The sequence below is a fragment of the Dreissena polymorpha genome, chromosome 10, assembly GCF_020536995.1.
Source record: "Dreissena polymorpha isolate Duluth1 chromosome 10, UMN_Dpol_1.0, whole genome shotgun sequence".
NCBI classification, from domain to species: Eukaryota; Metazoa; Mollusca; class Bivalvia; order Myida; family Dreissenidae; genus Dreissena; species Dreissena polymorpha.
The window spans coordinates 55,760,667-55,775,827 of record NC_068364.1 but is presented as its reverse complement, the minus strand read 5'-3'; the positions used below and the strand labels follow the sequence as shown (position 1 = coordinate 55,775,827).

The 15,161-nt window shown below is 34.3% G+C and overlaps 1 long non-coding RNA gene across 1 annotated transcript; it reads right to left on the bottom strand.

Moving 5' to 3' along the window:
• Nucleotides 1-869, bottom strand: LOC127847666 (uncharacterized). The gene is made up of 3 exons (XR_008034109.1): nucleotides 818-869; nucleotides 279-364; nucleotides 1-46 (listed from the first exon to the last, which is right to left on the bottom strand). It is a non-coding gene; the product is annotated as an uncharacterized LOC127847666 (long non-coding RNA).
• Nucleotides 870-15,161: the final 14,292 nt, after the last annotated feature.

The window sequence follows — 15,161 nt, the reverse complement described above, 5'->3', positions numbered from 1 at the left end:
TTATTGACGCCTGATTTGTTGTGGGCGCCTGGGTTGTTGTTATCGTCTGCCGTTTGTGAATAGGCAATTAATTAATTAATAATGTAAATTCATTTATTTTATTTTTTTAATACTAAATATTTCATATAGTATTATATTATTATTTATTTATTTATTTATATATTACATATTTTATTTATCGATCTACTTCCTTGGTTAACTTATTTAGTCATGTTATTTCAATATTGTACAAAAAAACAAAGTGTTTTGAAACAAGTAAATGATTCGTGGGTACGCACGCAGGTTTGGCAGCAGTCAGCAGGATTCACAATAGAAGGGCAGAGGAATAACACGCATCCCGTTGTCCGATCGCCATATTCACAACCTAGACATGATTAAACATAATGCGTGCATAAATGCACATTTTCAGCATATATAAAAGGTAAGCAATTTATGCACGTTCTTCATTGTCGTAAAGGGCATGCTTGCGTTGATTAAGTTTAGAAAAGCTTTTCTTGGGATGGAATTTTTAGGTCAAATGCTAACACGGTTGAAGTGAGGCAATGACGTATGTGTACTTCTATTGGTATACAAAAGCCCAATGAAACACAAATATAGAAATTCGATCGTTGAAACAACATTAAAATAGTTTCATTCTCAATTTTACAGAAGAACTTCTTGAAACAGTTTATTACTTATTTTATATACGGACAGATCGATAGCAAGGTTATAGACACTGTGCTGGGTATATGCTACATTTTTATGTTTCATATATTTTTTGCATATACAATCAATGTTGTTTAATATAACAGTTAGGACGAATAACCCGACTAAGTACCCTGGACTTCTCTCTCTACAGTTGCACAGGAAGCGCAACACGCACTCTCCACTGTGACGTCATAGCAATGGCGTGCGGCGCTAGAAATAAGTGCTGCGCAAGTCTTTCCGTCTTTTACAAACGCTGGATCGTCATCGCATCCCTGCACTGGAACAAATACAAATAATATATAATGTGCAGCTTATTATTGATTTGGTAACTGACTTTTTGATTTATTGATTAATACTGACTATTTGATTTATTGATTAATTGGCTTAACTACCAACCGATAGATTGATTAATTGATTTATTGTTTCATTGTTCAATTAAATCATCATTTATAAATTCATTCCTTGATTGATTCGTTAACTGAACGACAATACAGACATACAGACAGACAGACAAACAGACAGACAGACAGACAGACAGACAGACAGACAGACAGACAGACAGACAGACAGACAGACAGACAGACAGACAGACAGACAGACAGACAGACAGACAGACAGACAGACAGACAGACAGACAGACAGACAGACAGACAGACAGACAGACAGACAGACAGACAGACAGACAGACAGACAGACAGGGTGAATTCTTCAATTATCAACTATTTATCGTTAATTGATAGTGTTGTTACGAAATCTTGTTTCAAAGAACTGTATTAACATTGAGGAAACAAAATATGATAATCCAACTTGATATTTACATTATATTGATCTTAATGTTTGGATAGAAAAAAAACTTATCTTGGCAGTGCATTCGTAGAATCTGATATCAAAATAAACGCTTTGATTTATAGCCAATGTAGTATTTGTTGAATAAATCAATTATGATTTATGAATACAAATTTCTTATGCATAACTATAAAAAATGATATTGTAAAAAGTTTTGCTTCAGTCTGCTTAGCCTTAAACAATATAGCATTAAATTTTTAAAGCTTTTTAGAAAATATGTGTCATTTTGATTGTACTACATCTAAAATAAGTTTATACTGTTTGATATAAGTTGTTAAACTGCCAGCATTGCTAGATATAAGTTGTTAAACTGCCAGCATTGCTAGATATAAGTTGTTAAACTGCAAGCTTAAAAAAATATACTACAGTGTGATAAATCAAACTGACATATTGAATACGCTTGATCTTTAATGGGACTGTCAACCACGACGACGGCGAAAAGAAAAGTTGTAAAATACCGTATTATTTTAAAATTATTAGTTTATATTGATTAAAATATCACGACTGGTATACTACAATACTTGAAAAAAGTTGTTAAGTTTTCATATTTTCGGTATATTTGGTAATAAATTTTACTGGGTATGTCTACCAGGTAACTACCAGTTAACTTTAAATAACGCCAGTAAACAAATACAGTTTTTTTAACTTTTCTTTTTTCGTCATTCGTGGTTGACAGTCCCTTTAACAAAACGAGTCACTGCCTTTGCAAGACCGTAAACTGCTTAACGTGAAATCGCTATTGATTTAGAAAGTACATGTATGTCGTCAACATTGACCGGCTTGTCAACCAAAAGAGAACAGCGTACTGACAGAGATCTGACAGGGCGATACACGGGGTGTTTGTCATATGGCCGATGATTGAAACCAAGTATCAAATTCTATTAAATGCGCATCTTCAAATCTGTACTTGCTATATTTATTAAATACGATATATGAAATAATTTGTCTATTTCATACACACGTGATAAGGAGTTTAACCAACAACAAAAATTTGTAAAGGATATTACAATGCTTGAACAGATCAATGAATAAATAAATAAACGAATGTATGAATGAATGAATGAATGAATAAATGAATGAATGAATGAATGAATGAATGAATGAATGAATGAATGAATGAATGAATGAATGAATGAACGTATGAATGAATGAATGAATGAATGAATGAATGAATGAATGAATGAATGAATGAATGAATGAATGAATGAATGAATGAATTTATGAATGAATATATGACTTACTGATTGAGAGACTAAGCGAATGAATAAACGAATGAAAGAATGAATGAATTAATGAGCGAATGAATAAATGAATTGAATTCAATTAATAAATGAATTAATGAATGAATGAATGAGTTATTGAAATAATTAATGAATTAGTCAGTCAGTCAATCTGTCGGTCGGTCGGTCGGTCGGTCTGTCTGTCTGTCTGACGGTCGGTCGGTCGGTCGGTTCGTCCTTTCGTCTTTCTGTATGTCTGTCAGCTTCCATTACCTTTTCATTCCAATGCCTTTACATGACTGTGAATGTGATTGTTTTTGTTATCATTATATAATATTCACTGGTATATTACCAAATGTATGCAAATAGTTATATTATTAAATTGCATATTAACTATTTTGTAAGAGAAGCGTGAACTGAACATAACATTTTCGACCCCTTGTTATACAAAAACAAACATATGTATTTGACCTGCTGAAATTAAGACAACGCCTGCAAGGAACCACTTCATTGCTCGTCGAATCTGTAAGAGCGGAATAATACATTGTACAAAAGTTATGATAAAGTCTGAAAACAAAACACAAACAAAAAACCCCATATAATTTAAGCAAAACATTGATCTTGAACAACGCGACAGTTCAATAAAATACTTTTCCGGTCGAACTCTTATTGCCAAAAGTGCAAACATGTTAGTAATTGATCTTTAAAAAAAAAATAATATGAAAAAAGTGAATAAATAAATAAATAAATTAATTAATTAATAACAATAATAATAATAATAATAATAATAATAATAATAATAATAATAATAATAATAATAATAATACAAATAATAATAATAATAATAATAATAATAATAATAATAATAATAATAATAACAAAAAAGACAGTTATATAATTAAAACGCTGATATATGATGCAAGTAAATAATTATACTGTTTATGGTTTATTTTTTCGCAGTGTCGGCATTACATGCTTTTGGCAAAATAAATAATATCATAAATACATAAAGATCTACACCGGAAAATGAAGTTCGGCTATACAGAGAGTTAATGTATGCAATAGTGATTATTACTATCCCATAAGTATAGAAAAGTAATTCGTAGCATACACATAATGTCTAACGATAGATGATATAGATAATAAAAACACACACAAAAGCAAAATAAAAGCATTTGTATATAATATAAAGGAATTTTAAACAACTAAGAAGCAACAGAAACAGTAATATCTTTTCGTTTAAACATTACAAAATTGATACTTTCGATAGTGTACGGATACGTTTTACAGACTTTGGCGGCATATTTTTTTCGAAATAATTCATGTGTTAAATGATAGCCTTATGTTGTTGTTTTTTATTTTTAACCTCAGATCTATATAAATTGGAAAATGAAAATTATAGAAAATAATATTCAGATTCACTGTGGTACATTCTATACACTTACGATCATCGACGTTAATATTATTAACCCATTTATGCCTAGTGGACTCTCCCTTCCTTCTAAATTGGATCAATTTATTTCCAAAATTAGGGATGTCTAGTAAATGTATTTCTATATTTATAATATTTCTTACAGAAATTCATTTAAGCAAACAGCGCAGACCCTGATGAGACGCCGCATGCGGCGTTTCATCTGGGTCTACGCTGTTTGCAAAGGCCTTTTTTCTAGACGCTAGGCATAAATGGGTTAAATCCTCCTCTTTCTATTACAAAATTATGTGAACACAACAGAAATCTACTCGATGCAATTATATGCTTTTGATTGTCAATACACTCCAGTAGATTTCAAAACAAAATTCTTTTTTGCATATGATATACTAGTAATATTTAAACTTACTTTGAGACTGTATAGATTCAAACCAAACCAAAGCATACCTAAATGAAAAGTATTAATCATGTACTTACGTTGTCCATTGCAATAGTAGTCCAAGTATGTTCAGCATATAGGTCCTTATCTTGTTATTTTGTAGACTGATTAATGGGTGGATTATTAGAGGCGCTAATGTGCAGGCGTTTTATTTCACTTTAATAATTTTGTCTCATAAATGTACTAGAGTTACATTTCTATAATTGCACACAGTTTGGAAGTAAAAGACTGCATTCAAATACGAACACGAAACTTATGCTACAAGGTTATAAAATTTAATGCATACTTGATAAACGATTATGTTCATAACACAGCACCCGTATTAAATTCATCACAAGATTACAATTTAAATTAATGTAAAACCTATCATGTCACAAATTTAATTTCGCATTACTCCCCCCAACTGTTCATTTTAACGATGACATCTCGGCTGTACTTGTCTCTTTGACGATGTCAGTCAATTGATGCGCGGATAGGATAGCGTAAGAAATAACCGTTGAGATGCGAACACATTCGTTTGTTTTTGCGCGCATCAATTAAATGCCGATTCCTAAACCCCTGCTGCGTCCGATTAGCAGTGTAATACTTATGTGAACGATCGACGAAGAAGACGAATTTTATGTATAAGACGATACAATTTCGACAATCTGTCGGCCAAACTAACAAATTTGCCTTCTTTAAAAAAAATAAAAATCTTAACGCTAGCTCAGTTTTCGCTACAATAACGTATTGAAATTAAATGTCACCGATGTAACACTAAGCGTTTTAATAGCTTAAGAAAGCCGCATTAATTATTGGTGTTTACCTAAACACTCCGCCCATAATGTCAGTGTATAAAAAGGCAATCAACTTGAAAACGGAGCATAGCTGATGCGGTCAAGTATAATTAAATCCATGAAATGACAAAATGTGAATTAAAGATTTGAAAGCGTGTCAAAACTATAATGCAGACTCTAGGGCAGTGACTTGGGTGCGGAATGTTGTCGCATGTTTATACAAGGTGTCGCCTCGGGATAATTATGTTGTGAACATATTGCTGTATGGAAACGTATATGGTACACCCTGATACTGTGATGATGTCAACATTATATGACGGCATGATATGAAAAAGGTGTCATGTCGTCAAAAATAACTCATCATGTCGACTAAAACTCCGATGGCAAGTCATTTTCAAAATAGCATGACGCCTAAAACTATGTTGATTTGTCGACATAAGATAAGTTGTCAAGACTTTAACAACCCGCACGTTGGCATAAGAGCCTAAATCTCTGACGATATTTTAACCTTTATCCGTCTTGTTAATTTAACTATTTCTGTGTTGTTTACTGTATGACGGTATATATCTTGATGACTTACAAGTAACATAATGTTGACATGGCGATATAACTAAAGGAGTCGATATAATATATGTGGACAAATGGCGTTGTTTAAAAATTATGGAAGCGTATATGGTACCCAAATAATATGGTCATGCCGGATTAGTTTATATCGACTTACTGTGAAATAACATTTTAGTTCAGTTTTTATTGTGCTATATTGTTTTGTTTATTTTTACTCATTTTTAGTTCAGTTTTTAACGCAAATGTTCTATTGAGCGTTCTTCAGTACGTTTAGCACGATTCATCCAATCACTAGTGCTGTATGGCTTTTACATATATAGTGACACTTTTGTTCAGTTCTTTTAGATAAACCAAATGAGGGACATTTTTTTTAAAGTTTAAACATGATATGTCTTTTGTTAATCTTGATTTTGTTATCCCCCGCCATAGGCGGCGGGATATTGTTTGGCGCTGTCCGTCCGTCCGTCCTTCCGTCCGTCGGCACTTTTGTGTCCGGAGCCATACCTTGGAAGTGCTGTGGCGGATTTTATTGAAACTTGGTATGAGTATATATATGTATAAGAGGATGATGCACGCCAAATTGCATTGTACGCCATCTGTTAATAATGGAGTAATGGCCCTTGTTATCTTGAAAAAAAAATGCTTTGTAATATAAGTTTAGAGCTTTATCTCCATTAACACATGAGTCAGAGCTATGAAACTTGCCATGGTTGTTCTCAATCATCTGGGGGTGCTTCACATTCAACACCCATAATCCTAGTGTCTAAGGTTAAGGTCACACATTGAGGTCAAAGGTCATTAATTTGATTCATTATTAAGTCATTCCTTTGATATGCACCAAGAGAATCTGTAATAACTGCAGTTTATTGATGCAAACCCATCATAGGTACAAATGAGTTTAAAAAACAAATTGAGGAAAGGCACAACCCTTTACTTATACCTTTTCTTTTAGTTCTACACCTATCCATAAACACAATTTATTTGGCAGGGATATCATTTCAAGGATAAAGTTTTATGTTTATGATATATTATTCTCCAAATGATGGAGGCCAAATGTTTGTTGTTTTTTTTTTGTATTTTTTATTGCCCCGAAGGAGGGCATATAGTGATCGGACTGTCCGTCATACTTTTTTGAAAAATGCTCATTACTTCTATGTCGCTTCAGATGTAACCTTCATATTTGGTATGCATGTGTATATGTACAAGGCGTTTCTATACGCACACACATTTTGACCCCTTTAACCTTGACCTTGAACTTAGGGTCCACGTTTGGGTTTCAAAATCTGCGTTAGGGTTTCAAAAAATGCTCATAACTTCTATGTTTTAGATGTAACCTTCATATTTGGTGTGCATGTGTATATGGACAAGACCTTAGCATACGCACACAATTTTTGACCCCTTTGACTTGACCTTGACCTTGAACTTAGAGTCCGCGTTTAGGTTTCAAAATCAGCGTTTAGGTTTCGAAAAATACTAATAACTTCTATCAAAGCATTTTTCAGGGACATATTTCATCCTATGGAGACAGCTATTCTTTATTCAACCTTAACCTTTTCCATAATTCTCAAAACATTTGAATGAAAGTACAAAACTCTGTTATTCATGTCAATGTAATCATTCTGATTCGATGAGTTATTACCAAGAGTGTTTTTTATGTTTATGATATATTTTTCTCCAAATGATTGACGTTCAAATGTTTTTTTAGGTTTCAGCACTCAGCAGCGACTAATTGAATTTGTATTAAAACATATAGAAGTACCAAGATGCTCATATGGTCACATATGTACATACGTACTACATACATGCATGCATGCATGCATGCGTGTGTGCGTGCATGCGTGCGTACGTACGTACGTACGACATACATACATGCATACATACATACATACATACATACATACATACATACATACATACATACATACATACATACATACATACATACATACATACATACATACATACATACATACATACATACATACATACATACATACATACATACATACATACATACATACATACATACATACATACATACATACATACATACATACATACATACATACATACATACATACATACACACGCACACGCACACGCACACACGCACGCACGCACGCACACACACACACACACGCACGCACGCACACACACACACACACACACACACACACACACACACACACACACACATACATACATACATACATACATACGTATACGTACGTGACGGAAAAATAGAGCGCTCCGTCCTTCAACAGCTTTTGGTCCTTTCAATGCCTTTGTCAACAAATTGGCTGCCCAGTGTTTAGCTCATATAAGCACTTTAGTGCTCATGGTGATATTTGATCGACCTGTGTCCGTCGTGAACCTTTGCCTTGTGAACACTAGAGACCGCATTTCAGGTCCGATCTTCATGAAACTTTGTCAGAACATTGGTCCAAGTCATACCTCAACTGAGTTCTAAACTGGTCATGTTGGGTCGAAAACAAGGTCATTCGAAAATGGTTCTGGTCGGTTGAAAACATGGTCGCCATGGTCGGGGCAGTTTTCCGGATATGTGAACACTTTTTTTGCCAATCATTATGAAACTTAGTCACAAAATAGGTATAATTGAATTTTCAGACAAGTTCGAAATTGGTACTGATAGGTGGGGAAAAAAATTGGCCGCCAGGGGGTGGGGCAGTTTTCTATTTTTGTTTATAATGTAAACATGTGAAAACTCTAGAAGTTGCATTTCTAGCCCAATCTTCATGAACTTTGGTCAAAGCGTATGTTTCCTTGATACTTTTGTATTGTAAAATGGTTATGGTCAATCAGTTTTTAAAACCATGTCTACCAGGGGGTCGGGTAATTTTGTATATATGCTTATATTTAATACTTTGGAAGACCTTTAACTTGACTTGAAGTCAGCCTTTGTCATATAAATGTTCTGAATTATTTGCACACGAGTTTAATTCGATCGTCTTTCTTTTCACCTCATTCCCTCAGGTGAGCGACCCAGGGCCTCTTAGCCCTCTTGTTTGTGTAACTTGTTTTTGTTGTTTAAGGACATGTTCTTAACTTTGTTTTCATTTGTCTTACTTTTTCTGAATAAATACTGAAGAACAGACGGAAACTCATTAGCTGTTATGTTGTTTTATAAATCAGCTTTTTAAATTTGATATTTAGAATTAGAGATTTATAATTTAAATTATCAGCTTCTATGCGAAGATTTAAAGCTCAACTTTTGTTAATTCTGAATAAAGTTTTTATTGAATCGGATTTTAATGCTCACCATTATAGTATCTGCTTGATGCTTCACTGTAGCTATTAAAGTGTTATCTTGAACGCGCTTTCCGGTCTTTTAAATGTAGGATGTTTAGTTGTCTCTAGTTGAAAATGTGCATGTTTTTGTGAGGAACTAATTTGCATAAAGCCGAATTAAAAACCAAAACTAACCTACTTACATCAATGAAGCAAAGAAACGAGTGTTTCAATCCTTCTATATGTAATTACAATTATCACTCTGCATGTGCATATGTTTTCAATGGTTTGGCTAAAAGACAATATAATTTGGGATTTATTGGTGCATGAAATTAGCAAGCGCCTCCATTTCGACTGTGTACATGTCGCACGTGGCATCATAAATCCAAGTAGTCCCACGCTTGATTTCCTCGTGCGCTTCGTGGAGGCAGCTCGCTTCATTGAATATTAAAGCCAAGTCAAATGATATACTATAGCCAATCAGAATAATTTACACTAGTGAAACATAGGGCAATTGTAATTATGTAACCAACTGCAAGAAAAATAAAATGCCATTAAAGTCAAGCGTTACTTTTATATTCGCCGTGCATTTTTGTCGTTTTACAATGATGACTGCACGTATAATTGGCGATCAAATGCATAATTCGCTTTCAATAACACATTAATAATCCGGTTGAGTTTATATATAAAGGGTCAGAACATAGACCGAGCAAGTCAAAGGGTAAGTGTATCACAACTCATATAAAACTATTCGGGCTCGTAAACAAATATTAAAATGTGTATGCCCCCGGTAGGGTGGCATATAGCAGTTGAACAGTCCGTCAGTCAGTCAACTGCTATATGCCGTCAGTCCGTCCGTCCAAAATTTTTAATGGCCATAACTTTTTCAATATTGAACATAGCAACTTGATATTTGGCATACATGTGCATACCATGGAACTGCACATTTTAGTTGTGAAAGGTGAAGGTCAAGGTCATCCTTCAAGGTCAGATGTCAAATATATGGCGTATGTCCGTCCGTCCAAAAACATTAAAATTCGCCATAACTTTTTCATAATTCAAGATATCAACTTGATATTTTGCATGCATGTGTGACTCAAGGATCTGAACATTTTTAGTGGTATAATGTGAAGGTCAAGGTCATCCTTCAAGGTCAAATATATGGCGTCTGTCCGTCCGAAAACTTTAACTTTTCTATGCCCCTGAAGGGTGGCATATAGTTTTTTAACTGTCCGTCTGTCTGTTCGTCAGTCAGTCTGTCTGTTCGTCCGTCCGTCCGTTCGTTCGTCCGTCCGAAAACTTAAACATTGCCCATAACTTTTGTAATATTGAAGATAGTAACTGGATATTTGGCATGCATGTGTATCTCATGGAGCTGCACATTTTGAGTGGTGAAAGGTCAAGGTCATCCTTCAAGGTCAAGGGTCAAAATTTGCAATATTAAAGACAGCAACTCGATATTTGGCATACATGCGTATCTCATGGAGCTGCACATTTTGAGTGGTGAAAGGTCAAGGTCATCATTCAAGGTCAAAGGTAAAATATATGGCTTTAAACCGGCGCAGTAGGGGGCATTGTGTTTCATAAACACAGCTCTTGTTGAAAATATTTTGATAAATAAAGTGCGAAGTGGACATAATATGGAAATAAAAGCAAACTACAACCTTACTAGCTTTGAAGACAGTTCATGTTTTGGTATTATTGACACAGCTGAGTAGGTGATTTCGCTTTAGTGAAAATTTTGACGGACGACGAAGAAAGACCGATCACATTAACTAGCCCTAAAATTGATCTACAAATAGCCCAATTTTGTGTCACATTTGTATAATTTTCCATTTCCTCATAAACGAATCATTTGACCATTAAAAGAAATGGAGATCGCATTTCAGTATGAACATTTATTTGAAACATGTACTTTATACATGTACACTAGAGTTTCAGGAACAGAAATTCAAGTAAGAAAATACAAAGTAAACATATCATATATTTGCGCCCGTGTAAATATTAAATATAAGATTAACAACAGTCATTTCGTTTAATATATTGAAGTTTGAAAAGAAATGTTAATAAATCTTTTGAAAGAACCATATTTTGAAAGGATCATTCCACAATTAACAAAGATTTCATAACTAAATTACCGCCATGTTTTCAAACAGTTAGTGACGTTTCATTCATTCTTTTGCAAACTAACAATTAAATGAAGAACATGATTAATCTGTTTTTACCAAGTTTGCAATGTCTGTAAATATGTACAACAATATGAGTGAATGTATTTAACAAAGAAAAAAAAAAGTTTTCTACGTCATGATCAATTCCAATAACAAGAATATCAATTGTGTGTTGCTTAACGACACATTGTAAATAAAACTCGAAACGAAACTCACTTGAACTAAACTAACTTAACGATTAAATTTGCAAAATATTACTACTTTTTTAAGCAAATTTTTTTCCTTATGTAATTAGTAACCATCCAATATTTCAGTCAAGGCCAAGAACAAAGAAGTCGCACTTTCAATCGATTCAGGAATTGGCAGTTGCTCCCGCTGCATTTCACACACATGTTCTAGGGCGGGTATGAAGTCATCTTTACACCCAAACTGGTCCTTACAAAGTATTTCTCTTGAATACGATCAATGGTTTCCAAATCGCAAGGAAGCCGAAATGAAAAATTTCGGGTAACATACGCCTCAGGCTGATAGTACATTAAAATCGGTATCCTATTTGGTGCTCCCACATGTCTTTGCTGCCGAATCCGATGAGAATTCCATAGATGGGTGAAAGAGTTCAGATCACGTTGTATTAATGGTATAAAACAGAATCTCAAGCATTCTAAATGCACAGGATCATCAATCCGAAGCAAGCCGCTGTCTACCATATCCTTAAAATAGTTCCTTCAGTAAAACTGACTCGTAAATTCACCCAAAAATGTTCAATTCTTTGATTGCCAGTGAATCTCCCATTCATGTAACTGTTCATTCCAGAAATGTTATCTCTGTCATTAAACCTAAACGCTGTCTGCATAGCCCGTGCCCAAACGTTTTCTGTCCCTGCATCGCCACGAACCAGACTTGGAACGCGACCAATCCGTTTCAAAACGTTAACAAAGAAGCCCGCGATAATTCGAGGGTCGTTATTCGAATAACATGCCTCCAGCCATTATATGCATCTGAAAAATCCACCAACCATCCCGTGTATAGCAATTCCAAAAGGCTTTAGCTTAACATACCCATTAATGTGTATAGTAAAATTAGGACCTTTATTGGTATAGACTCTTTTCGTCGCAGGCGATGTGCAGACCTGAAAGCAACACCCTCGGGATCATTATCTTCAATACACATCTTGTTGTTTCTTGGGTTACTTTGACATTTGTGGTTGTGTTGACCAGTTTCCATATAGTTTTATAACCACATTCATCCATCCCTCTTTTATATACTGAACGAATCGCTCGTTTAACGTCTGGAAGAGGAGACGACGCGTTGCGTCTTTTGAGCCCTAACCTACGCAGTAGCCGTTTCAGTTGACCCTAACTGAGAGCAATGTTGTGTAGGAAAAGCAAAACTCCACATATATCCGGACGCGTATAGCTCTGTATGTGAAAAACGCGAAATCAAAACATCCCTTTCTTGATTTGAAAGTACAGCTAACGATGAGTCAACATATATCAGTGCCACTGACACGCAAATCTGCAATATAAAAAAGTTGTGAGTCGTTAAACACACGTTTTGCATGTATTAGTAGAAGAGAAATATCTAAATGAATCAATTGAGATTTAAGCTCTCTTAAAGCTCAAAAAATCCAACGAACACATTAGTATTTATTGTTTGCAAACAGTGTATGCTATTTTTACCTTTATACCAAGCATTCCAGCTGTAAAAATGGACTGTCTGAGGTTTTGCGTGTTTCGAAAGAATATACCAGAAACTAGAAATCTGTTCGACGCCGGAACCAATGTTGCAATAAAGTTATGATGTCAAAATTCTACGACGACATGATATACAAGGTGTCATGGCGAAAAAAATAACTCATCGTGTCGACTAAAACTATGATGGCAAGTCATTTTCGCAAGAGCATGACGCCAAAAATTATGTAGATTTGTCGACTTAGATCATGTCGACCAAATATATTTTCGGGAAAAGGCGGAAACATTTACGTCGAGACTTCAACTTAATGTCGTTATGACGAGTAGAATTAAGATGGGAAAAGCTACAAAACTATGTCGACATACCATGTTATTTCACAGAAAGTCGACATGAAATATTCCGGCATGACCACATTATTGTGGTGTACCATATACGTTTCCGTAGCTGTCTTTATATACGTTGATAAGATGATCTATAAAGATATACTTCATTGTAAGAAATTAAATAATAGCGTACGGTTTAGAAAACAAAAGCGACATAATTACTACAGCATCAATAGAACAAAGTATTCAATATTTTGTTGTAAAGAACATACACATGCATCTAAAAGGTACCATAACAAAAACATTCAACAAGGCTATGGTATTTGAACAGTTTGAGTACTCCAAGATGTATAATTTTTAAACTGCATAATTAATATGGCTCTTAATCTAAAGGTTTAATGACAGTATGTTGCGAATTTTGTGCATACATGCAGTTGTTTATTTTTCGCTTTGCATTCAACAAATATATGTAAGCATATGCGTGTGTTTTGAATATGTTCTTTTCGAGTAGACACATGTATATTTTCACTAAAAAACCCTAGTGAAATTCGTCTTCAATACCATTTAGATCGCAGAGAGTACCTGTTCTATCCTGCCTTGCTACATTATATTGCCGAACGATTTCAATATGCCGATGTATCTATGTATTCTGAAATATCTAAATGGCTTATATTTGCTTTTTTTTCAAAAGTTCTCGCATTGTTAAGGTTCAATAGCTAAAAGCAAGTGAAACCCGAAAAGCAATGATGGAGCAAGAACTTTGCTGCTTTGCGGGATGTAATGGTAACTCTGACCTTTAACATGAGAACCTCTATATATGAAAAAATAACTGAGCGAAGGCAAAAAGAACACCATACATTATAAACCTTTTGAATTTAAGTGAAACCTTTAAATCAGAAAAGCAAACTTATTCATATACCCATCGAAGATTTCCAATTTAAATAAGCCAGGTAGATAAGTCAAAGTTAAATTTCTGTCGAGTTAGTAGCTTTGGGATTCATGTTTCTTTTTTTAATGGAGTGAGGATATAGCCATATTTCATTTAAACCAGATGATTGAAGTATAAAGCTTAACTGTGAGTCACTCTTTGTACGAGAATTTTGTACATGTATGATATTTAAATCATCATTCAAAATGGTATGCAAAATACAATGTTCTCTTTACCAGGGCGAATCTTTAAAATGCATGTACTAATAATAATTATAATATATCTTTCGATGTACTATGGAAATCGACGCGATGCGCTATACAATGAAAAGAGCATTCGTAAATGGTTAAACATTAAGAACCCATTTACCCAAAACGTTTGTGTTCTCTTTCTTAAGTATCTGCTTGATCATGAAACCAAACTTCTGAACAGCTATTTAAGACAGATACAGCATAAGCGTCAAATAGGTTAAACTGTACATTTAGAGGTACTTTGTTAAACTTAATTAAATACATTAGTGAATATAATAATGGCAATCCTTTCCCCGCCAGTGGTTTCGTAGTTAGAGCGAATGACCCACCGCTGGTAATCACAACCCAGGAAGTGTTAAACGAGTTAATTATCTTAAGTTCCTGGTAATTATAAGACCATTTGTCGTGTACACTTATTCTCCCCCTTTTTAAAAGATCATGACCTAAGCGGTTTTTTTTCGGTATTCATTGTTGGGTTCCGTTTTTAACAATCACAAAGTAGACAGTTAAGGGAGTTGTGTAAGCCGTCTTTAGATTCCGTCACGTGCACTGTGTCGTCGGCGAACAGTAATAAACAAAACAAGCGGTT